This window comes from Pseudorca crassidens, chromosome 16 (assembly GCF_039906515.1).
Source record: "Pseudorca crassidens isolate mPseCra1 chromosome 16, mPseCra1.hap1, whole genome shotgun sequence".
Lineage (NCBI taxonomy): Eukaryota > Metazoa > Chordata > Mammalia > Artiodactyla > Delphinidae > Pseudorca > Pseudorca crassidens.
This window is the reverse complement of record NC_090311.1, coordinates 11,332,750-11,356,481: the sequence shown is the minus strand read 5'-3', so window position 1 is coordinate 11,356,481 and position 23,732 is coordinate 11,332,750. Positions and strand designations below refer to the sequence as shown.

General features: G+C 41.1%; 1 protein-coding gene and 1 non-coding gene across 4 annotated transcripts in view; one reads left to right on the top strand and one right to left on the bottom strand.

The window, feature by feature from the left end:
- Window positions 1-8,685, top strand: part of SEC23IP (SEC23 interacting protein) — a 46,686-nt gene extending 38,001 nt beyond the window's left edge. For 2 of the 3 annotated variants that reach the window (XM_067709229.1, XM_067709227.1), the window contains exon 19: window positions 7,176-8,685. The gene's annotated coding sequence lies outside the window, so the exon portion shown is untranslated. Of the gene's footprint in view, window positions 1-7,157 lie in introns of all 3 variants that reach the window. The other variant, XM_067709228.1, reaches the window with a different exon arrangement.
- Window positions 8,686-21,314: 12,629 nt separating this feature from the next.
- Window positions 21,315-21,447, bottom strand: LOC137209551 (small nucleolar RNA SNORA66). The gene has a single exon (XR_010936096.1). It is a non-coding gene; the product is annotated as a small nucleolar RNA SNORA66 (small nucleolar RNA).
- Between the last annotated feature and the right edge of the window lie 2,285 nt (window positions 21,448-23,732).

The following is a 23,732-nucleotide window of genomic DNA, read 5'->3' as shown; positions in this document are numbered from 1 at the left end:
TTTCACCTGCCTGTTGGCTCTTGTTGCCTCGTAGTTATTAGATAGCTCCCATAGTTCTAGATATCACATCTGTGTTCGGGGCATGAAGAAGGTGAGAAAGGGTAGTATGGGTTATATCTATCTATCTTAATTAGGAAAACAGAAGCATCTCCGAAAATTTACTCACACCTGTTGACTAAGCCTGTGTCACATGTCCCACGTCCCCCCTCAACCCCAAACTGCTTGAAAGATTGTAAAGGTTTTATTTTAAGCATTCCCAGTCATTATCAAGGGAAGGAATAGAGAAGGGGGTTAAACCTATAATGCATAAACCAACCTGCAAGTTGGCCACACTCTGTAACCTGACTGTTCTCCTGAGACAGCTGACGCCAGTTTTTCCTCACTAGATTATACATCATTTTAAAAAACAGGTAATGTGTTTTTTAAAAAGAACTTTTATAGCCTTTGATAGAGTGAAATGCAAAGTGGTGAGCTCTAGATTGCTGAAATCAAAAGTAGTTCCTGGCACGTTTTGGTTTTTTAATCATAAATGATAAGTTCAGTCTTCACCTTCTTATTTTGGAGAGGTAACCACTTTTAGTAGGATTTCCTTAGAGAAATTTTCCTGTGCATGTCCAATCAAATATGTGTTCATGTCAGAACAAAGGGATCTCATTGACTGTATTGTTCTGCAGCTTGATGTTGTTGATCAGCCTTGCATAGTAACTTGTGTAGATCTTTTTCATTCTCTTTAATGGCTACATAGGAATCCATTGTATGGCTATGCCCCATCATATTTAGCCAGCTTCCTGTTCATGGATATTTAGGTCATTTCCTAATGTGTATTAGAAAACCTTAACAGAGTAGGTAAGAGGTATAAAAGGCCATTTTGTAATCAGGCTTTTGATACAGTTTTATCAGTTCTCAGCATTTCTGATATTATAATATTAAAATAAACTAAATGTAATGTCAAGAGTTACCTCAGTCCAGATTTTCAATTATGAAATAGTCATTCAGTTGGTTGACAGATATTTATTCAGCACTGACTATGTGCCAGACGCCAGTTTTCATCCTGGGGATAAGTGGTAAATGAGGTTGCATTCTCACCTTTAAGGAAATTGCCTTCTGCTGGGAGGAGATTACAGTAAGCCTGTACTCTAATTCAAAAGTAAATGTCAGCTATTGATAGGTTCTGTGGAAAAGACAAAATAGGAAGAGGTTGAGAGTGACTGGGGGTGCTTCCAGGAAAGGCCTTGCCAAGCTGATGATATGTGAGTTGAAATTTGAATGATGAGAAGGAGGTGGACACCTGGAGATACGGGGAGAAAAATCCAGGCAGAAAGAAGAGCAGTTGCCAGGGCCATGAGATGGGAGCCGATGTGTTGTGTTTGAGGGACAGAGAGCAGACCCGTGTAGCCAGAGGGGAGAAGAGGAGAGAGGTAGGTGGGCCTGACTACGAGGGATCTGGTAGGACGTTTACATTTTATTCTAAGAGTAATGGAAACACCAGGCGTTTTTAAGAAGAGGAGTGACATAATTTGGTTTATACTTTAGAAAGATTGCTTTGGGTGCTGGGTGGAGGGTGGACTGCTGGGCAGGGATGGAGGGACAACAGGTAAGAGGCTGGTGGTGACTCCGACTAGGGTTGTAGTGATAGGGATGGTGAAAGATGATTGAACTCAGGTCTAGTGCAGGGGTAGCGATGTCCAGGACTTACAGATGAGTTCAGTGTGGGGAGTGCGGGAAAGAAGAGTTAAGGATGGCCCTTAGGATTTTGAGGCGAACAAATGAGTGGCTGCTGGGACCTTTTCCTGGGAAGGCTTGTTGGGGGAGCAGGGTTTCGGGGGTTGTGGGGATGGAGAGTTGGTAGTGGATGATGTTAGTCTGAAGATAATAATAACCTTAGAATCATCAGCACATACTTGCCACCTGAAACCAGAAACTGGATGAGGTCACTTAGGAGTGTGTCAGTGGAGAAGAGAGAAGTCTGTGAAGTGAAAGAAAATCCAGGGGCTCGTGGTCTCAGGGAAGCTGAGAGATTGTTTCAAGGAGAGAGCAGTCAGCCATGTGAAATGCCACTGAGAGGTCAAGTAAGAGGAGGACCAAGAATGGGCCACTGGCTTGAAGAGGACATAGGACATCATTGGTGACCTTGAGCAAAGCTGTTTTAATACAGCAGAGGCTCAGTGGGCTGAGGGGAGGTAAGGGATCAGAGGAACGAGTTTCGCTGTGAAGGTTAACAGAAATAAGACAGGGACATTTTATGATATTAAGGTGCGTTCGTTTGCTAACGACAGTGATCCAGTATTGAGGGAGAAGTTGAGAATGCAAGAACTAAAGGGGATATTATTGGAGGAAATACTTGAAAAGTCAATGGGGGATAGGGCCAGGGCAGATCGAAGGGTTTTGTCTTAGAAAAAGAGCAGGGCTGCCTCTTCCATGGGACTTGAGGAAGGCCGAGAGTGAGGGCACAGTATGGGTAGTGGGTAACGGTGGTGGTGGGTAGACCGGGGTTCTCTGGCCTCCTGTCCTAAGTGTGTGAGAGTAAGGTCACGGTCAGGGGCTGTGGGAGACGTGAGGAGAGAGGGAAGCAGAAGAACACTCACCTCAGAGTGTGGGGAAAGGGAATTTACCAGCAAAGTGTGGTAGGATTGTATTGCACGCTTGAGTGCCCATTCGGTATTTTGGTCATAAATTTGATGTGAGTACAGTTAGCACGATCGCCTGACTTTTCTCTGGCCATGTGCTGCTACTTGGTTGAGGTGCACAGTAAGAGATAATTGGGTTTACTAGGATTAGGGTTTTGCCGGGTGACCAAGACAGGAGGAGAAAGACAAGGAAGCTAAGGGAGGTGATAGAGACTGAAAAAAGCGAGAGGTCAGTGCAGGATGAGGTCGGAGAATCACAGGAGTGAGGAGTTTCCCAGTGGGTGACCCAGAGGTTGGGATGGGAGACGCAAAGTGAGGATCACTGAGGCAGCGCTGGGAGGGAGTCACTGTGCCCTGGGATCTGGGTGCTGCGACCCTCTGCTAAACAAGTGCTCTGTGTGCTTCAAAAACCATTAAAAAATTATAAAGCGATAGTGCCTCATACAGAAACTAAAGAAAAATGTAGAAAAGAAGCAGCAGAAATCACCTATAATCTTGCTAACTAAAAGTGTTAGAAGTTAATCCTTCTAAGCTTTTTCTAAGTCTTGGTGTATTTCATATATTTTTTTAACATCTTTATTGGAGTATTGCTTTACAATGTTGTGTTAGTTTGTGCTTTATAACAACGTGAATCAGCTATACATGTACATATATCCCCATATCTTCTCCCTCTTGCATCTCCCTCCCACCCCTCTAGGTGGTCACAAAGCCCTGAGCTGATCTCCCTGTGCTATGCGGCTGCTTCCCACTAGCTATCTATTTTACGTTTGGTAGTGTATATATATCCATGCCACTCTCTCACTTCGTCCCAGCTTACCCTTCCCCCTCCCTGTGTCTTCAAGTCCATTCTCTATTCCTGTCCTGCCCCTAGGTTCTTCAGAACCATTTTTCTTTTTTTAGATTCCATATATATGTGTTAGCATACAGTATTTGTTTTTCTCTTTCTGACTTACTTCACTCTGTATGACAATCTCTAGGTCCATCCACCTCATCGGTGTATTTCATATTATTCGCTATTTTGTAGCCTGTTTTTTTCCACTTGCGAGTATATTGTATAGTTTTTCCACCTCAGCCTACAACATGGGTGTGTGTATATTTACCATTTTTATTTGTTTTTCTGAGTGGGTTATACATACAGTTGGTTCAGCTTTTATTTATTTATTTTTTAGGAAGAGACTCTTCCTTTTTTTAAAAAATATATATATTTATTTAGGCTGCGCTGAGTCTTAGTTGCAGCATGCGGACTCTTAGTTGCGGCATGCAGGCAGGATCTAGTTCCCCCACCAGGGATCGAACCTGTGCCCCCTGCATTGGGAGCGTGGAGTCTTACCCATTGGAACACCAGTCTTACCCACTGGAACACCAGGTCCCTGGTTCACCTTTTAGAAATGACAGAAGAGAGGGCCCTCCCTTTTACACTTCTTCCCCAGTGTCCCTACCCGGAGGCAGCCAGCGTTCCAAGTTTTGTGTATCCTTCCAGACATCTGCTAACACATACATGATTTTTTCCTTTTTAAAAGACAAATACTAGCAAAATAAGACACGCTTCTTATGTTTGTATCTTTGAGATTTTCCCATATCCATCCACCCATCCATCCATCCACCCATCATCTATGCATCATTCGCTGAGCACCTTACCTACTAAGTGCCAGGTACTAGTGTCTAGGCCCCGGGGTTCACAGCAGTGGACCAAACAGTCTCTGCCCTCAAGGATCTTCTTTCCTCTGGGGGAGGACAGACTGTAAATAAACAATGGCAGTGTGCCGGATGGTTAAAAATAGAGCAGCAGGAAAAGGGCGAGAGGGAGTGCTTTTGGGATGGGAACAAGTTGCTGTTGTATAAAATGGCAAGGGACATTCTCACTGATAGAATGTCATTTGAGCAAGTGAGCCAGGTGGATATCTGGGGGAGGAAGATCATCTCAGGCAGAAAGAATATATATCAGAACAAACGAGCCGCCTTATCTTTTCAGGGATTGTGTAGTATTCCATTGACTGTTACACCGTAATTTGTTTAACTGTCCCTTACCGATGGGCATATAGGTTATCTAATCTTTTACTAGTATGAACAGTGCTTCAGAGATACATGGATATTTAATAGTTGCATTATATTTCATTTTATAGTTCTATTTATTAAAATCCTTAATTTATCTACCACTGTTGCACATTTAGGTGATTTTCCAACTTTTCACTGTTATAAATAATTCTGACATGTAGTTGTACATACTTTCTGCACATCTCTGACTGTTTGCTTGGCATAAATTCCTAGACGTAGCGTTGTTAGATCTAAGGATAGTCACATTTTTAAAAGGCTTTTGATCTGTATTTGTTGTAAAGTTGCATTTCAGGAAGGTTGCTGAAGTTTCATAGCGGCCATCCATATAAGTGCTGCACCCTTTTGCCCACACTGGGTATTACTGGTTTTTTTTAAAGTTTTGCTAATTTGATAGCTAGAAATTATTATATCATTGTTTTATTTTGCATTTCTATTACTAGTGAAATTGAGCATGTTTAATGTATTTAATTGGCCATTTCTTCTTTTGTCAGTTGCCAGTTTTGTTTTTTTTGTTTTTTGTTTTTTTTTTTTTTTTTTCCTGTACGCGGGCCTCTCACTGTTGGGGCCTCTCCCGTTGCGGAGCACAGGCTCCGGACGCACAGGCTCAGCGGCCATGGCTCACGGGCCCAGCCACTCCGTGGCATGTGGGATCCTCCCGGACGGGGGCACGAACCCATGTCCCCTGCATCAGCAGGCGGACTCTCAACCACTGCGCCACCAGGGAAGCCCCAGTTGCCAGTTTTTGACCTTTGTACGTTTTTCTGGCGGTGTGGGGTGGGGTATTTCTGTTTCTGGTTGATTTATAATTATGACAGTTAAGGGTATTAACCTTTGGTCATTGCAAATTTTTTTTCCAGTTTGACATTTGCCCTTTATTTTTATGCTTTGGGTTTTTGAGGGGTGGGGTGGGGAGCATGTTTTAAAAATATGTAGGCCAGTCTTTTAAGATTAATTATTATTTAGATAATTATATTTATTCTCTTTTAGTTCTTATATGGTTTTGTTTTTTCATCTAACTTTATAGGTTAGAAGGATATGGTATAGAGAGGGATTGAACTTTTTTCTTAAATAGTTAATCTTTTTTGTCTGTGCCATATATTGAACAGTGTACCCTTTTGTCATTGGCTTGATGTTTTTATCATGTGCTATTATTGTTTGACCTTTTTTTAATCATATGCCCAATATTTGTTTTCTTGGCTTTCTGACATCTCTTCTATTGAGTTATTTATCTGCCTACCAGAGAAATAACTGATGTATCTGATTTCATATTATGTATTTTCCACATTTTAGCATCTTTAAATATGGAGTGCATCTTAAAAATCAGCTGTTGCCTTAATTGAAGTTGAGTTCTCCCTGAGAGGGTTTGAGTTTTCTTCTGCTAGTCACTTGGGGGCACTACCAGTCTGAGTCTGTTGAAGCTAATATCTCTGCTTGAGGTTTTCTTGGCCTTTGCTGGTAGTGTGAACTCAGAGCACAGAATTTGTAGGCAGGTTGGGGTGGAGGTGCCAGTGCAAATATCAAGGAATTATTTCCCCCTCTTCCTGTTGTCAAGGAAGTGGTATGCAGGCTTCTTTGCCTTCTCTTCTGGAGGAAGCGTTGTTATTATTATTTTTTTAACCCCTCATTGAGGCTGTTGCCATTTGGTATCCCCACTTTTTGTGAGGGTCTCTGTCTCCTTTTAGATTCCATACCCTGGACATCTTTTCTTTGCATGGTACATAAAACAATATTGCATCTTACAATTGATGCTGTCTTAGAATCAGTGAAAGTTTTTAATATCTGGCAGTGCAAGTTCTTGGTATACTATGTTCTTGGCTATTATTCCAAATAAATTTTGAAATGATTTAAGTTCCCCTGACATTCTCTCTGCACAAAACAAAGCAAAACAAACTCCAAACAGTAGTATTCCTGCCTGGGACTATGATACATCTGATATGAAAAATTAAGAACCTTTTATTTCACACATGATTTGTTCACTGTAATTGTTTTACTTCTTATACGTGGTTGTGAAATTTAGGCAAGAAATTAGTTCCCAATGTTATGCTGGTACTATAAAATAATTAATTTAAAATATTAACAATCCTTCTATACTTGGTTCATACAAGCATAGACAATTTTGCTGAATAATTTTTTTCTGCCCTTTAGCCCTTTTTAGGATTGTTCTTTAAAAAGCCTCAGATTAACCCAACAGATAATTCACTTCCTATTTTGTATTTTATTTTCTATACTCATTTTGTTATGAAGGTTATCAGGCTAGTTTATCTCACCAAACACTCCCTGATGCCCTTTCATCCCTCCAGAAGGCCTGTCTGAGGACTTGTGCTCGCAGGCTCTTCTTCAGAGGCAGTTTGCAGTGTTTGTTTGGCACTTGACAGTGTGTTTGTTCTTTTACTTCAGAAAGGAACGACAGTGCATTATTGTGTTACTACTATAAGTTTGTAAAGCTGACCGAGGATTCTTTTTCTTCTTTTAAAGACATTCTTGTCTTTACAGAAAGTTGCAGTATAAATTACATTGCTGAGAAAATCCTCAGAGGACATCCCCAGTCTGCTCCTGTGATGGATGACAGAAATGTGATTCACCGACACTTACTCTGCTGTAATTCTCAGATGTAGGGCTTCATTTGAAAGAAAACATACAGAACAAAAAGACAGTGAAATAAATCAGTACCACATTTGGGCTGTATAGATGAGAAAAAGAAATTATTAAAATGATGCAGTTAAAAACTCCTCAGATCAGTTTAGTTGTACAGTTGTCAAAGTAATATGTGATATCAATGAAGAAATATTTGTAGCATGCAGACGGTTGTTTCTGTTTCTTAAAAAACTATTGGCAGTGGGCTATTGAACTTGCATTTTTTTTTAATTAATGTAGTATGTTCTGTGGACTTCTTGAGAAACTATAATAATACAGTTTTTTAAAAATTTATGTTCTACTTTAAATGTGAATTATAGTTCTGAGCTGCTTTTATGCGGGGTCATTTATATCTGTTAGCGGAAGTAACCAAGATCACTTCTATTCCAAGCTGAACTGCTGTCTTTAAGAAGCCTTCCAGGCTGTTGCTGAGAGCAGAGCTGTGGAAGGAAGTGAGATGCTCCACACTTCACAGAAGACTTGTGAAGTGCTCTCCCAGCATCATTGCCACCAGCAGTGGGGAGCAAATGAGAAGTTTTTCCATTTGTCATCTAAGGTAGCTGTGCAGTCGCCTCATTGCTAAAGTTCCAATCAATATGAGAACCACAGTAGAATTTTTTTGGATTTTGGTTTTTTTGCTTTGTATTCATTTCACTTCTACCAAAGTATTTGAAAGTATGAACTGTATTGGCTTTAGACTATAACTATTTCATGAAAAGACTGTTCTGTGATATTTTACTTCGTTTTACTGTAACTTCAAATTATCTAGATATTTTCCTAATACTACGTGGAAATGCTGGTTTTCTTTTGTTATGCAGTAGGAACGTTTTACACTGTTTACATAGTTCTCATGGAACATAGAATTTTTTGAAAGCCACATATGATACACATTTTTTGTGTATATATTCTAGTTAGTGTGAATAAAACAGTAACATCAATGCATTTTTTTAAAGCAGAGAACGTCTGTATTCTTCTTGTCTTCCTTAAAAGTACTCCTGTGAGTTCAGTGGTCATTTACTTTTCATTGTGAACACCTGCTCTGTAGTTAATACATAGCTGTAGCATTTGCTCCTAATAATTAGGACAGAATTAGGACAGTAGAGTTTTTGAGCTGCAGGTAACCCCAGACAGCATATATTCCAATCACCTCATTATGCAGCCGACGACACTAAATGCCTTTCTCAGGCTGCTGGGTGGCAGATCTGGGCTGGAATACAGTTTCACTGACTCCCTTTTGGCCTTCATTTCTCTACACCAGTGCTATTACCTCCCAATTTCCTCTTAACTTCCCCAAACTGATGAAATAAAGAAAAATAAGGGTTATTTATGTATATTTTAATAAAATCCAGTTTGATTTTTCAACTTACAACTGGTTTTGTCTGTATTATTCAGCCTGTATCTTCTGAATATTGGGCAGAGGGGAAGAAACACTTGAACCAGTGTCCATAGTAGAAACGTGTACCAGCTCAGTTTTAGGAATCTTGTGATTTTAACACCTGGGAAAATATAAAATAGAATTTTAGAAGGTAACTCTGCTGTGGACAGCGTTTATATCACTCTTCAATATCTTAAAAAAAACAACCAAAACCAAAGCCAAAACAGTCATAGGTCTGAGGGCAGAGTCTGTGTTTATTAGCGTACTGTTCACTGTTGTGAACACCATGCCTACCACAGACTTGTCACAAAGTAAGGCACTTTCCAAATATTTGTTGAATAAAACAATTTTAAAAATCAGAAATAGAATTAAATACTTATAGACCTTAGAATGGCCATTCAGGTCAGTGGTTTGCAAACGTTTAAAAAGTAGCTGAACCCTTTTCAAATTTCAGTATATAAACTATAGATGAGAGCATAGCCGCTGAGTAAAGCTTGACCTCCTTTTTCCCAGTAGCTCATCGCCACCCGGGACCCTCCTACCCAGCCCTAACCTGGATTAATGCCCTCATCTTCCTCAGATGAGGAAAGTCAAGTCGCTGGTTATTCTGAAATTGTTTTCTGTGCAGAGTTTGGGACTAGAGTTAAAAAGCATCAGTGTCTGAAACTGAAGGTCAAGGAGTCGTCGTAAAACCAATGAGGTCAGCCTGGGCCTGGTTTGGTAATGTGGCCATAACGAGAGGAAACTCCTTTCCAAGTCTGATGGGCCTGTGTGGTTCATGAATCCACCAGATAAGGATTTTCCTCAAAACCAGAGTGTGATTATAGTAGAAGGACTTAACAGATTATATTGATTTTTGACGTAAGTATGTTATTGGAAAGGTGTGCTCTACGTAGACCCTTGAAAATGAGGACATTAGAGCATAGATACCACTACTCTGGCAGGGAGGATCATATATGCAGAATAGCAACTCACAATACTATAAATAGCGTGCTGGAGATCAGGACTGTCCCGGAAATTCCAGAGTGGTTGATCTTGGTATATTACCGTTGTTTCAGGTTTTTATGACTTGAGGTGTCATACCTTAGCGCTGAGCCTTAGTATTTACCGAGCAACGTTCTGGTGGTGACTTGTTTCCCATGTAGATTTTGCCATCTGGGAACAGGGTGAATTGAGCTGCAGACACTGAATGTTCTGGTTTTCCTCCAAGTTAATGGGTCTCATTGTAGCAATAATTACCAGTCAGTATGAGTTAGTTCCCCAGGGCGGGTCCTCTAAGGTGAGTTGATAGAATTCATTTCTTTACAGCTGAGGTGCTGACACGGCATTCCTGCTGTTGTCTGTCTCCCTGCAAAGCGCTGGATGGACTGTCACTTGACTTGTCTCCTTGATATTTGTATAAGACTTGCAACAGGTTGTCAGTCTTGTCCTGTTATTTCACCCCTAAAGTGAGCTTACCAAAAACTTGACAGCATGTTGAAGAGCTCTGGTGCCCACCTGCCTTTGTGTCCAAGCTCTCTACCTCTTCTTAGCTGTGGGTCCCGTGCAAGATTGTTTTCCTCTAACCTCTCGGCAAAGTGTTTCTGATTTTTGGTCAGTTTCCTCTTTCATGAAATTCCTCAGCCTCATAGAGTTATTGTGAGGCTTAAATGAAAATATGAGTGAAGATCACATAGCGATGCTGGGTACATAGTAAGCACTCAGAACATTAGCTAACTGTCACTACTGCTACTCTTTTTATCACGACCACTCAGGTTCAGGGAAGACCCACGTCTTTGTTGCTAGGTCACTGCCACTTCCAGTCCTCCCTGGGTTGCAGTTGGCCAGGTCTCTTGTCCCTGAGAGCTGCCAGAGAGGGCTGAGCATCCTTCACAGAGGCCCAGGTGTCTGCAGGTGACTGGAAGGGAGGACAGGAGTTGTGGAGCCAGTCGGGGCGGGCGCGGGGGGATGGTAATAATGCTCATGTGGCTGTCTTCACACAGATCAGTGGGACTCTTAGAGAGCAACTTTGAGTAACTTCTACATGCCTTGATTCTCTAAGTTCCTTTTGGGATAAGGATCCAGAAAACATGTTTGTCTTCCTAAATTCTGCCTTCTTTTCACCCTGGTATTTATTTTCCTGCTTTAAACATCAACGCTATTGCAGGTTTCCCCAAACCTATCAGCCCCACAGAACTCTGAGAATGACTTTATGTTGTTGTTGACACTAGTGGGCGCTCGTGAGATAGTGCAGCCTCTCCATTTAGTGCTTCCTTTTTTCAGTCTCAAAGCAAGTGAAACACGTTTGGGCAGTATTCACACTTAATATGACAGTAAACTGTCACAATATGTGTCCAATATAGGAAACTTACAGCGACCTGTAAACTAGACCAGGGATTAGCAAGGACGCATCCGTGAGAAAGTAGGCAGTGCTGCGTATTTGCTAGGGGGTGAGCTGCAGTTCAGGTTCATGGACAGGTGGAATTGGTGTACCTGGGATGACCCACCATGTTTTTCTTTCATTTCTTATATTAAAGAGTGACTTTGAAAGGTTTTATTGTGGAAATTTTCAAATACTCAAAAGTGTGGAGAATGGGTAGTGAATCCCCCTGTCTGTACCCCTCCCCTAGCCTCAGTAGGGGTGCCAGGGTTGGCCTCTCTGTAACTTAAAAGACAGGTAAGCAGGGGCAACCAGGGACAAGGTGGGAAAGAAAATGCATTCAAGAGATGGAAAGACCTGAGGTGGGAAACAGCATCACCTGTTGGGGCAACTGGACGAGATTAAGTTGTTCATGAAACACAAAAAGGGCTGTTTGAATGTGTTGAGAATGGTTTTCATTAAAGTTGTTTTAAAGACAACATTTCTTGTGGTGCCTTTTCTTTCTGTTAAGTCACTTAATAGCATTCACTCTTGTTGAAAGGAGCATGGTTTGGACTATTGGGAAGTGCTTACTACCAACTAAGAGGCGTTCCTTTCCTGTGCCCCTCAAAGCCTGTGCTCAGCTGTATCTCTGAGACTCGTTTGCTTCTCTTTCCCAGGAGGTGAAAAGGTGTTTTGAACAGCACTTCTGACTCCTGAAGAAACTTCAGGTGGTAATTCTCTGAATGTTACTCCCTGGAATAGAACAGGGGAGGGGAACTCGTGCTTTTGGGGTGTCAGTTGTGTTTTGGGCACTGTGCAAGCTCTTTCGTGTAATCTTTACAGAACCCCCATGGAGGTAGGTTTGTTCTCCCCATTTTACAGATGAGAGAACTGAAGCTCATAGAAGCTAGCCATCTTGCCAGGGCCACTCAGGTAATGGCAGGGGAGAATAAAGTACGCTTAAGCCTCAAAAATAAAGGGAAACCTCTACTATAGAAAGACGCTCGGAAATTGACTGTCTGCCTCTTTCTGGAAACACCTAGGCAGTCACAACACTGCTCCCCACCCCCCAGCTTGTTTTTTCACAAGCAAAAGCATTTTCAAAGGATAACCTTTGAAAGAAAAAGATAAGTTTTAGGAGATGTAGATTATAATTTGCTCTGTTGTTTTTGCCTGAAGTGCTTTTTTTTTTTTACGTGGGGCGTAAAACCTCGTGTTAATGAAGATTCCCCAATATTGGTCTAAACAGGACCTAGATGTTTGCTACCCTTTGAACTGAAAAGGAAGGGATAAACGCAAAAATGGTCTTTTGTCCTTACAAAAGAGTGTTTGTAGACGTGTCCTAGCTTGTGTGCCCTCCTGAGGGTCTCAGTGACCACCCCCAGGTTTTATTGTTTCTCTGGGGTTGGTTCTCCATTCTCACTGCCATCACCCCGGCTTTCCTTAAGCCTAGGCAGCCGAGACACCGTCCTAACTCTGCAGTCCATCCTGAATCCTCTGCCCTCCCAGCTTGTCCTCAGAAGCCGTCTCCAGCTCCCTTCTACCTCTGGGTGGCTTTCCCTGGTTCAGAATTTCCTGTCCTCCCTGCTCTGCTTCCCCAGCCTCTCTCCAGCCTTGCCTGCTGCTCCCTCTGTATGAACCAAGCTGGTCATTCATCCTCCCAAATTTGCTCTTCCATTATCATCCTTTCCAGATGCTGCAGCAGACCAGAACCTCGGGCTCCCGCCTTTTCCGCAAAGCCTCCACCCTCCAGAAACCCTGAGTGGGCCTGCTTCCTCTGTACCAGTGCCGCTCAGTGATGTTTAATTGACATTTGTTTTACCCTGGTTTGGTCTCAGGTGTCTTAACTCAAAAAGCACTGTTCAACAGGGGAAAACGACTAACGGGATTCCATTCTCTGCCCTCAAAGGGAGGCAAACCCCGAGGGCACAGAAACGCGAGTAAGAACCCCATTTCCATCCTCTTCCCTGACACCTACAGCCTCTGCCACGCTGTCCTCAACCTGCACCCCTCCCCAAACACAGTGAGAACGTGAGAGAGTTTCTCATAGTTAAACCTGGACCCTCGCGGACATCCATTAGGTAAGAGGAAGGCACCTGCATGAGTAGATTTCAGCAAGCAGCTGGCGACGGAGGGAGATGCCCATTTCTAAACGTGCAGTTACCTGGCAAGGTGTCCTTTTTAGGCTGGAAGTTCACTTTCACCTTAAGGATCTGTATTTAATGTTTTTCGTTCCTCTGAATAAAAAAGAACAAAGCTTTCCCAGTGGAAAGATACATATAAAATCCACCCCCACCCCCTCATCTTGTGTCAAAATACTTAGTTTCTTCAAATAATACCCATGATAGCTTTTACTAGACAGGCTTCCAGAAATTCTTAATTTGCCAGTTTTGAAGTAGCTTTTCTGTCATTAGAAGTTCTCATTAGAACTTCTTTAGGTCATGTTTGCATCATGTGCGTGAAAGGGAGAGATTTTGTTATTCAGTATTTGGGTAGGCAAACTCTTCAGTCTTATACTGGAAACATACAGTTGTAATAGGAAGTTACTTTTTTTTTTTTGAGACTATACCTCATATCTTTTAGCTCAAATACTTTTCATTTAACTTCTTTCAAAATTCATTTTCTGATGCCATTTTTCATTTTCCAACAAATTTCAGAATCAAGCCCTCGCCGTCTCCACATTGTTTCCTCTTTCCCAAATCAGTTTTGTCAACCCCTGAATCTCTAGTAGGGCCGTGGTCTTCGGATGACTGTATATGATTCTCTCCCTCTTTCATGACTTCTTATTGCCTGGGGCCTGTGGAGTTTTATTCTCTGTAAAATATTTTGCCAACTGAAAATTATAGTTTACCTCGACTGTTGTCAAATCTGATGAGTTTTGAATTGATGAGTTTGAGCCTCAGTCTCCTCCAGAAGAAATACGTAAAGATGAAGGTTTCTGAACCCTCGGTGTCTCCAGTCCAACATGTGCTGCTGATCTGCAGAGAATTAAATCTAGTCTGCTGGCTGGATTGTAGAGTCATGTCTGTCACCACTTTCTTTGGAACTGAAAGAGGAACATCAAGGGACTTCCCTGGTGGCACAGTGGTTAAGAATCCGCCTGCCAGTGCAGCAGACACGGGTTTGAGCCCTGGTCTGGAAAGATCCCACATGCCGTGGAGCAACGAAGCCCGTGCGCCTCAACTACTGAGCCTGCACTCTAGAGCCCGTGAGCCACAGCTACTGAGCCCATGTGCCACAACTACTGAGCCCATGCACTACAACTAGTGAAGCGTGTGCGCCTAGAGCCCGTCCTCGGCAACAAGAGAAGCCACTGCAATGGATAAATAAATAAATAAGTAAATAAATAAAATTTAAATGAAAAAATGTGAAAACTGTTTTTTTTAAAAAAAAGAGGAACATCACATCTACTCTTGGCATATCTTAAAATTCCGGAAAGAGCTTTCTTGAATTGCAGGAGTGATCGTGTGCAGTAAGCTGGAACTAAATTCCCATTTACCAGGCCCCAAAGGGAAATGAATATTTAAAGAAGTTTTCATTTTATGGATGTTGTTTAGTTTTGTATAGTTCAGATCCCAGCCAACTTTAAAGTGGTTAGTTTTTATCTTATTTTACTTTGCTTTTGAATTTTATTTTATATTTCATTTTGACTGAAAGTGTCACATCTAAAGAAAAGTCACAGTTTTTCATAAAGTGGATTTAGAATGGCAAAGTAGAGAAAAAGATCAATTTTTCTTAAAATTGCTTTAAGGTAAAAAATATTTTACAAAAATGGAAATGTATATGCTTTAATTTCTATAACCAATATGTGTGTTAACAGGATATTTAGCTAAAGTTTTCATTTCACATTAATCAATTTCACATTTCTATTTTTGTGTCTAGAGTTAAGTCTCCCACCCTGTTTAGCTATGGAAGGAATTGCTTCACAGATTTTCTTTGATGAACTTAAAAAATATGAAAAGGACACAAACAGATAATTCACTGAAACAGAACAAAACAAGCCAGTACACTTGAAATAAAATGTTCATCCTTGTGACTTATCTCAAAAATACAAATTAAAATATAAAAGGGGGGACTTTTTTTAACTGCTCATACTGGCAAATGAACAAAACAAAACAAAACAAAAGGATGGGCCCACGGCTTCATACATTGCTAGCAGGAATATCAATTGCTTGTTCTTTTCCAGAAGACAATTTGTTGTAGTGTGTATCAAGAGCCTTAAAATGGTCTGCACCTTTTAACCCAGTAATTTTACTTTGAGAAATAGTCTTAAAAAAATAGACAAAGATTTATATACACTGGATTGTTCATCATGGGAGAGTTAAAGAGTGAAAATCTGGAAACACATGTTCAGTGTTGTTAAAATTAGACGGTCAGTTTGGGAAGAAGTTGGAGGAGAAAAGGGAGGAAGACTTGGAATTTCACAGATTTCTAGTCTTGGCCACAAGGAGTCTTATCGGATAGTAAGGGCCCGTGGACAGCTCGATGTAAATCTACGTATTTCTGTAACTATAAAAACAGCCAATCGCTGTCAGTGGCAGGCTGGCAGCACTATCTGTACAAGTTCAACTTGTCAGACAAAGGTGGTGTCCTAGCACAGATGCCACTGCAGGGGGAGGGTGGCCACTTGATATAAACAGCCCAGTCTGGGAGAACAGTGGATGTGCGTAGCTTGAACTGTGGCTAGGTTGGGAGCTCAGGAATCCTTCTAACCCTTCCCAGCAATCTGAGGATTAAAGAGGAAGGGCCTTGGTCACCGTTGCAGATAATGACAAAGCCAGCGTTGGAGTCCTGGTCTCCTGTGCCCAAGTCCATTTGTGTCCACCTTGAATCCCAAGTGGAATGACAGCTTCATAGGTCACTCTGACATTTGTGGCATAGGAATGGCACAGGCCCATTTTATAGATAAGGAAACAGAGGTCAGAAACATGGAGTGACTTGTCCAGGATTACATAATAAGTAACTGGTGGAATTGTGGTCAGAGTACAGAAAGCAAAATTTTAAAAATAAGATGAAAATTCAAGCTTTTACTTTTCCTCCAATGTTTGGACAAACTCTTTCAGCCTGTTGATCAAGATTCTTTCATTTTTTTTTTTTGGCCGCACTGCACGGCATGCAGAACTTCCCTTACCAGGGATCAAACCCGTGCCCCTGCAGTGGAAGCACGGAGTTTTAACCACTGGACCACCAGGGAAGTCCCAAGATTCTTTTTTTTTTTAGTGGATTTGGAAGGCAGGGGAGTGTGTTATCACCTTAAAAAATTACCTTATTCTCATACGTGGATGTCTCTCCCACTACATCCTTACCTTGTCTTCTTCTGCTTCATGTAACTGTTGACAAGGTACCACCAGGGACCTGGGACAGCTGTTTCTTCACTCCAGTGGTTTGTGAAAACATCTTGTTTTTTCTCTCTATGGGCTGATACTACCTACCTGTCCAACACTCCTGCTTTGGTGCTTTGTCAGGGTCCCACCTGAGGGAACAGGTGTGTGGCAGTGATGGATATTTTTTCTGAAACAAAATACAGAGCCTTTAACTTTATAAGCTTGAGTCAGATCCAGAAGAACTTTAAGAGCATCTTTGGTAGTTACTGATTATTCCCTTTTTTTTTTTTTTTTTTTTTTGCGGTACGCAGGCCTCTCACTGTTGTGGCCTCTCCCGTTGCGGAGCACAGGCTCCGGATGCGCAGGCTCAGCGGCCATGACTCACGGGCCCAGCCGCTCTGCGGCATGTGGGATCTTCCCGGATCGGGGCACGAACCTGTGTCCCCTGCATCGGCAGGCGGACTCTCAACCACTGTGCCACCAGGGAAGCCCTGATTATTCCTTTTATTGAACCTCACTTTCCTCTTGGCAGAAGGCTTTCATGAACTTTTTTTTTCTTTTTTTTTTCCATGAACTTTTTGTGTTTGACCTTTGCACTAATTAAGGGAGGAAGGCGGGACAGGGATAAGCATCTCCATCGTTTTTTTTTTTTTTAATAAATTTATTTATTTTTGGCTGCGTTGGACCTTCGTTGCTGCGCGCAGGCTCCCTCTAGTTGCGGTGAGTGGGGGCCACTCCTCATTGTGTTGCGTGGGCCTCTCATCGCAGCGGCCTCTCTTGTTGAGGAGCATGGGCTCTAGGTGCACGGACTTCAGTAGTAGTGGCACGTGGGTTCAGTAGTTGTGGCTCGCAGGCTTAGTTGCTGCGTGGCATGTGGGATCTTCCCAGACTAGGGCTCAAACCCGTGTCCCTTGCATTGGCAGGCAGATTCTTAACCACTGCGTCACCAGGGAAGTCCCTCCATCTTTATAGATGAGAGAACCGAGATTCCCAGAGGTGCTATGACTTGTCCAAAGTGACTCTGAGGAGTGAGCGGTGAAGCTGGGACTTGAACTCAACTCTTCTCCAAGTCCAGTCCTCTTTCTGTGGCACCATTTTGTTTCTGTGTGGAAGTACATTTATCAATATAGGTAACTCTGACAGGCCTTAAAAAGTATAAATATGGGGGCTTCCCTGGTGGCGCAGTGGTTGAGAGGCCGCCTGCTGATGCAGGGGACACGGGTTCGTGCCCCGGTCCAGGAAGATCCCACATGCCGCGGAGCGGCTAGGCCCGTGAGCCATGGCCGCTGAGCCTGCGTGTCCGAAGCCTGTGCTCCGCAACGGGAGAAGCCACAACAGTGAGAGGCCCGCATAGCGCAAAAAAAAAAAAGTATAAATATGAAATAGCTCTTGGCATTGTGTTGGATTTGAAAATTTGGAAAATGCAAAGAAGCATAAATGAGAAGATAACAATCACACGTATTCCACCCTCACCATTTTGCACTTTTCCTTAATAAAAATGGGATCACATTATAATATTTGGAACTTGCTTTTTTCATTTACTATTATCTTGAGTTTTTTCTATGTTATGAAAACAGTCTTCTATAAAATCAAATCAGTTTTTACTTAGGCACCTATTTTTTTATTGTTTCCAATTTTCCAAATATGTATGTATATATAAGTGTGTGTGTATGGATAGAAAGATACATCAGATAGATCAACCTTTTGATGAACCTCCTTTCAGAGAAAGCTTTGTGAACATTTGAATTAGGTTTTAAATTCAATCACTGAACAGATATAAGATTTCTCTGAGGCCCAATGAAATAGGAAGTTGCTAAGAAAATCAGACTTTCTTCACTTGATTTATTATTTTTTTTCCTTCACTTGATTTTATTTGAGTCTTTGTACAACCTCTTTGCAGGCTCAAAATCACCCTCAAGATTCTGTTCCCTAAATGGTAGTGTTTGTATCCCCCCAGACTTACACTTCAAGTAGATTTAACTCTCAGTCACTGAGCTATCTAGTAAAGTGGTTTTTCTATTTTTCAGCCAAAAATAAATCCTGCTAAAAAGCTGAATTAAAAAAAAAATGAAACAGTTATAGGAAATGTGAATTCTAAAAGGCATTCCTCTGTTAGAACACATTGGCTTTTTTTTTTTTTAACCAAATGTGGTATTTTGTGTCTAAACCACAAACTGATTTGATCAGTGGATGCCATGTAAACCTAATGATCCAGTTTCTGAACCTTTCTGAATCTTCCGGAAAGGCTCCCTAGTTCAGGAAGTTTTGAGTTGTCTTGTTTATGCTGTGTATATGATTTGTATTGCATTTATTTGTTTTCATTCAGGTCATATGTCTTACTTTAGAACTTGGTCTGACTTATGTAGCCAGTGTTAGCATTAGCAATATTTTAAATTCCTTTTGTAGTACCTGTGGCATTTCACTTATTTAAAAATGAAATTTGCCTTTGGACATAAAACTTTAATTTCAGGAAATGTAATAATTGGCTTTAGGTATTGTTTCCTCACAAACCTGTTCAGACTCTCTATTTACCTTCCAAAATTTTTAAAAATCCAACTTATGTGTATGAGAGGGGAAGAGGGGGAGCAGAGTAGCCCATCCAATGTTGCCTCTTGACAAGAAATCTTACCTTCCAGAATATTCTTGTTACTTTTTGGCTTTTTTCCCCACCGAGTTTTTTAGTACCCAACTCATCACATTTTTCAGTTGCAATGCCATGAGGGAGATTTCTACTTTCAGTAACGGTGGACTAGCTTATTGTACACCAGCCCTTCCACCAAAAACAACTAGAAAATATAATAGATGGGGAAAATGTTTGAAGGTAGCAGAGACGTACCAAAGAAGCAAGGACTTGAGGGATCAAGATCCCAGAGAGAAGGGAAGGCTGACATTTGGTGCCACTTCTCCCCTCGAGGTAATTGCCAATGCAGAAAGTGCCAACTGAGATGCTACTAAGCTGAGCTCTTCTGGCATTCTTATGACTGAGGAGACAACAATTAAAGTTTAAGGCACACCAGGGATGAGGGATTCTTACAAATACCTCCAGGATTTCAGCTGGGACTTCTGACAGTCTATTCCATCAGATAGGGATGAACCAGAAGTAGAGCAGCCTTCACAAAGACTAAAGCCCAGGTTTAAATCAGCTTAATCCTTGGTTGTAAGGTGATCTACCCCTCTCCGAACTACCTGCAGGAAGAAAAATACATTTTTGGGGAGAGGAAGATAACATCACCCAGAGCTTCAAATTTTCTGTATAATTTTTCATACCTAATGACCAATCTATATGACTGAAAACCAAAACCAAACAGACAAAATAAATGGTAAAGACAGATGTATAGTAGATCCAGACATTGGAGTTATTAGACACAGACTTAAAATAACAGTGATTAATATTGTCAAGAAGTTAGATGACAATTTGGAGACTTATTTTGCAGAACTGGAGATATACAAGAAGCTGAATGGCAATTCTAGAACTGAAAAATATAGCAGTGGAAGATAAGAATTCAGCAGTGGGTTTCACACCAGATAAGACATAGTTGAAGAGAGGAATAGTGGATTGGAAGGTAGGTCAGAAAGAGATAGACTTATGCTCACAGAGGCAAAGGATAGAAAACACAGGAAAGAGTGTAAGAGATATATGGAATATGATGGAAGATATAAGTATGTGTAATTGGAGTCCTTGAAGGCAAGGAGGACAGAGAATAGGGCAGAAGCAATATTTTAAGAGATAATGAGGATTTTCCAAAAGTGATGAATGGTTTCAATAAGCACTACAAACCCCTGGCTGGATAAATACAAAGAAAACCACACACTAAGGCACATTGTGGTAAAATGCTGGGTGGCTTAAAATCACTGCTTAAGTCACTACTTGACAGGAATGTCTTCACCTCAATGGGCAGCACCATGGCTATGAGTTTCCACAATTGCTTACATAGCTTTGCCTTTAATTTCTTACCAGACACATCTCTCTTTGGGGAAATATTTTCCAAGGACCAGCTTTTGCCCTTAGTAAGGTCTCTGTGCACCCAGAGCTGGAGTTCTCCTCTCGCTGCACTTTTGTCTATAATCCTAGGAGAAAAACACTCATTGCCTAGTGTGCCCTGGCAGGTCTCCCACTGAGGGGCTGGATGGGGTATAGGGTAATGGCTAAGAGCACAGGCTGTGGAAAGAGATTGCCTTTGTTTGTTCCACCACTTACTCATCACGTAATCTCACTTCTTGAAGCTTTACAGCCCTAAAATGTACAATAAGGATTAAAATAGTTACTTACACTTTTTAGGGTTGTTATGAGAATTAGATGAGCTCATGGATGTAAAGTGTTTAACATACAGGAATTAATGGAATTAATGAATGAGTTTCTTTTTAAATCTCCTTGACCCATGTCTTCAGCCTGATTGGTAGCCATGTATTCCTTCCTTAATAATAGCTGAGGCTTCTTCAAATTTTTGTGCCTGACTCGCCCCAGTGGGAACTAACATGAAAGGAGAGGAGGTGGTGTACATTTTATATCAGAGGAGAGAGCTTAAAAATTAATCTCCTTAAGTATGTACAAGAGTTGGTGGACTTCGCCCTTCAAAGGAAGAAGTAAACATTAAAGGTAGAAAAGTTTCTGAAGAACCAGAGAAATCAGACCCTGATTGGATCAAATAAAACACCTGGATGGGTTAAAGGATTTTTTTTTTTTTTCCTTAGAGTAAATATTGCCACTCTCACTACCCTGACCCAATTAAAAAATTTTTTTTACTTGTTCAATAAGTTTATTACTGTCTTTATCTGAAAAATCTTCATAGAAATTGTGGTTTGGTTTATTAACTCTCAGCAGCCTGTTCCTGAGCTCTAAGGAAGCTTGCCTTCTTCTTAGCTACCCGATCTTTCTTCTGGGCAAGTGACATTTTGGGACGGTTCCACCTGTTCTCTTCCTTAGTTAGCCTATTAAAAAATGCAGTAATTGACAGTTACAATGTACTGGGATAGAATGGGCCACCTCGGTAACATCCAAGGCTAATACATTTCTATCACCACAATTACTTTAGCAAACCTGGTTCCCCTCACCTCTGCAACATCATGCAGAGCTAGTGATCGAGTTTGCACCCAATTTAAATTTAGTTACTATTTCTGCCTTAAAAAATGCATAAAATGTACCATTTTCTCTATCATAAAATTCTTTATTAACAATTGTATTAATTAACTCCTGTATTCCCGATTCAACTGCCTTCTGACTACTGTTAAGTTCTTGGTTAATGCATTTTAAATATCCATATGAATTCATACATCTTTCCTATAATTTTTTACATATACACACACTAGGTATTTTACTGCAATGTATTTTATTCTCATTGTGTTCCTTCTCCTTAGGTAAATATATATTTATACAAATCAAATTGTAATTTTAACTACATTGAAGAAGATTGGAAATCTGGTCCTCACAGCAACTTGGAGAGGTTTTTACTTTAGGCCCAGGGCATCATTTTTTTTTTTCACTAGGCAGAAATTTCATTTTAATATGAATATAAAATTATTATTATTATTATTTTTGGCTGCACCACATGGCATGCAAGACCTTAGTTCCCCAGTCAGGGATTGAACCCATGCTCCCTTCAGTGGAAGCGCGGAGTCCTAACCACTGGACCACCAGGAAAGTCCCCACGAATATAAAATTATACAGAGGTAGTACTGAGTGTTTTAGTCTGTTGGGGCTGCTATGCAAACTACCACAGACTGGATGAATTATAAACAGCAGAAATTTATCTCTCACATTTCTGGAGGCTGGGAAGTCCAAGATCAAGCTGTCAGTAGATTCAGTGTCTGGTGAGAGCCTGCTTCCTGATTTATAGAAGACTGTCTTCTCACTGTATCCTCACATGTCAGAAGGGGTGAGGGAGCTCCCTGGGGTCTCTTTTATAAGGGCACTATTCCCTTTTGTGAGGGCTCCACCCTCATAACCTATTCACCTTCCAAAGGCTCCACATCCTAATACCATCACATTGGGGGTTATGATTTCAACATATGGATTTGGGGGGAACATTTATGTTCAGTTCATTGCACCAGGTAAAAAGTGAATTTTTCACTCTGTCCCCTTGTCCCAATTCCTCTCTTATTTATTTTCTTCGGTAGATTTTTTGCAATATTTCCCCAGTATTTTGAAGTTTTTGTTGTTGCTGTGGATGGGATGATTTTTTAAAAACAATTTTGAGTTGGAAATTTTTGGTACATGGGAAAGTGTTGATTATTTTTCATTTATCTCATGTCCCTTGCCTAACTCCTCACTCTAATGAGTGCTAATAGTTTTGCTGTTTATCTTTTGGATTGACCGAACATCGGTTTTCTCATTTGCAAAATGCAGATAGTGTTGACCTTGCAGAGCTTTAATAAGGGTTAAATGAGATAAAGGAGCCGAGCTTAGTGAGGGCTTGATTAATATTAACTTGTGGTCTCACTACTATCGTCCTCAGGATAAGATCTTTTTCTGTGCGACTCCACTGATAGTGGAGAAATGGATCATGGAGAAATGATTTGATCGGAAAAGGCTCTGCTTACAACTGCTGATACAGAGAGACTGACATCCATCAAGGGGCTGCCAATAGCTTATCTTTTTTACCCTTTAAATTTTAAAAAAATTGTGGTAAAATTCACATAACATACAACTCACCATCTTAGGGACTTAACCTGGTGGACCAGTGGTTAAGACTCTGCGCTTGCACTGCAGGAGATATGGATTCGATCCCTGGTCGGGGAACTAAGACCCCACCAAAAAACAAAACAAAACCTTACCATCTTCACCATTTTTAAGTACAATATTGTCTCATGAAGTACATTCACATTGTTGTGCAACCATCACCACCATCCATCTCCAGAACTCTTTCCATCATGCAAAACTGAAACTCAGTACCCATCAACAATAACTTCCTACTCCTTTCCTTCCTCCAGCCCCTGGCAGCCACTGTTCTGCTTTCTGTGTCTACGAATTTGATGACTGCATGTACCTCAAGTAAGCGGAAACGTATAGTATTTGTCCTTTTGTGTCTGGCTTATTTCACTGAACATAATGTCCTCAAGGTTCATCCATATTGTAGTACTTGCCAGAATATTCTGCCTTTTTAAAGCTGAGTAACATTCCATTTTATGTATATACTACCTTTTGTTTATCCATTCATCCATCAGTGGACACTGGGGTTGCTCCCACCCTTTGGCTATTGTGAATAGAGCTGCTTTGAACATGGGTGTATAAATATCACTTTGAGTCCCTGCTTTCAATTCTTTTTTAAAAATATATTTATTTACTTATTTGGCCGCGCCGGGTCTTAGTTGCGGCACATGGGATCTTTGTTGCCGCATGCAGGATCTTTAGTTGTGGCATGCAAACTCTTAGTTGCGGC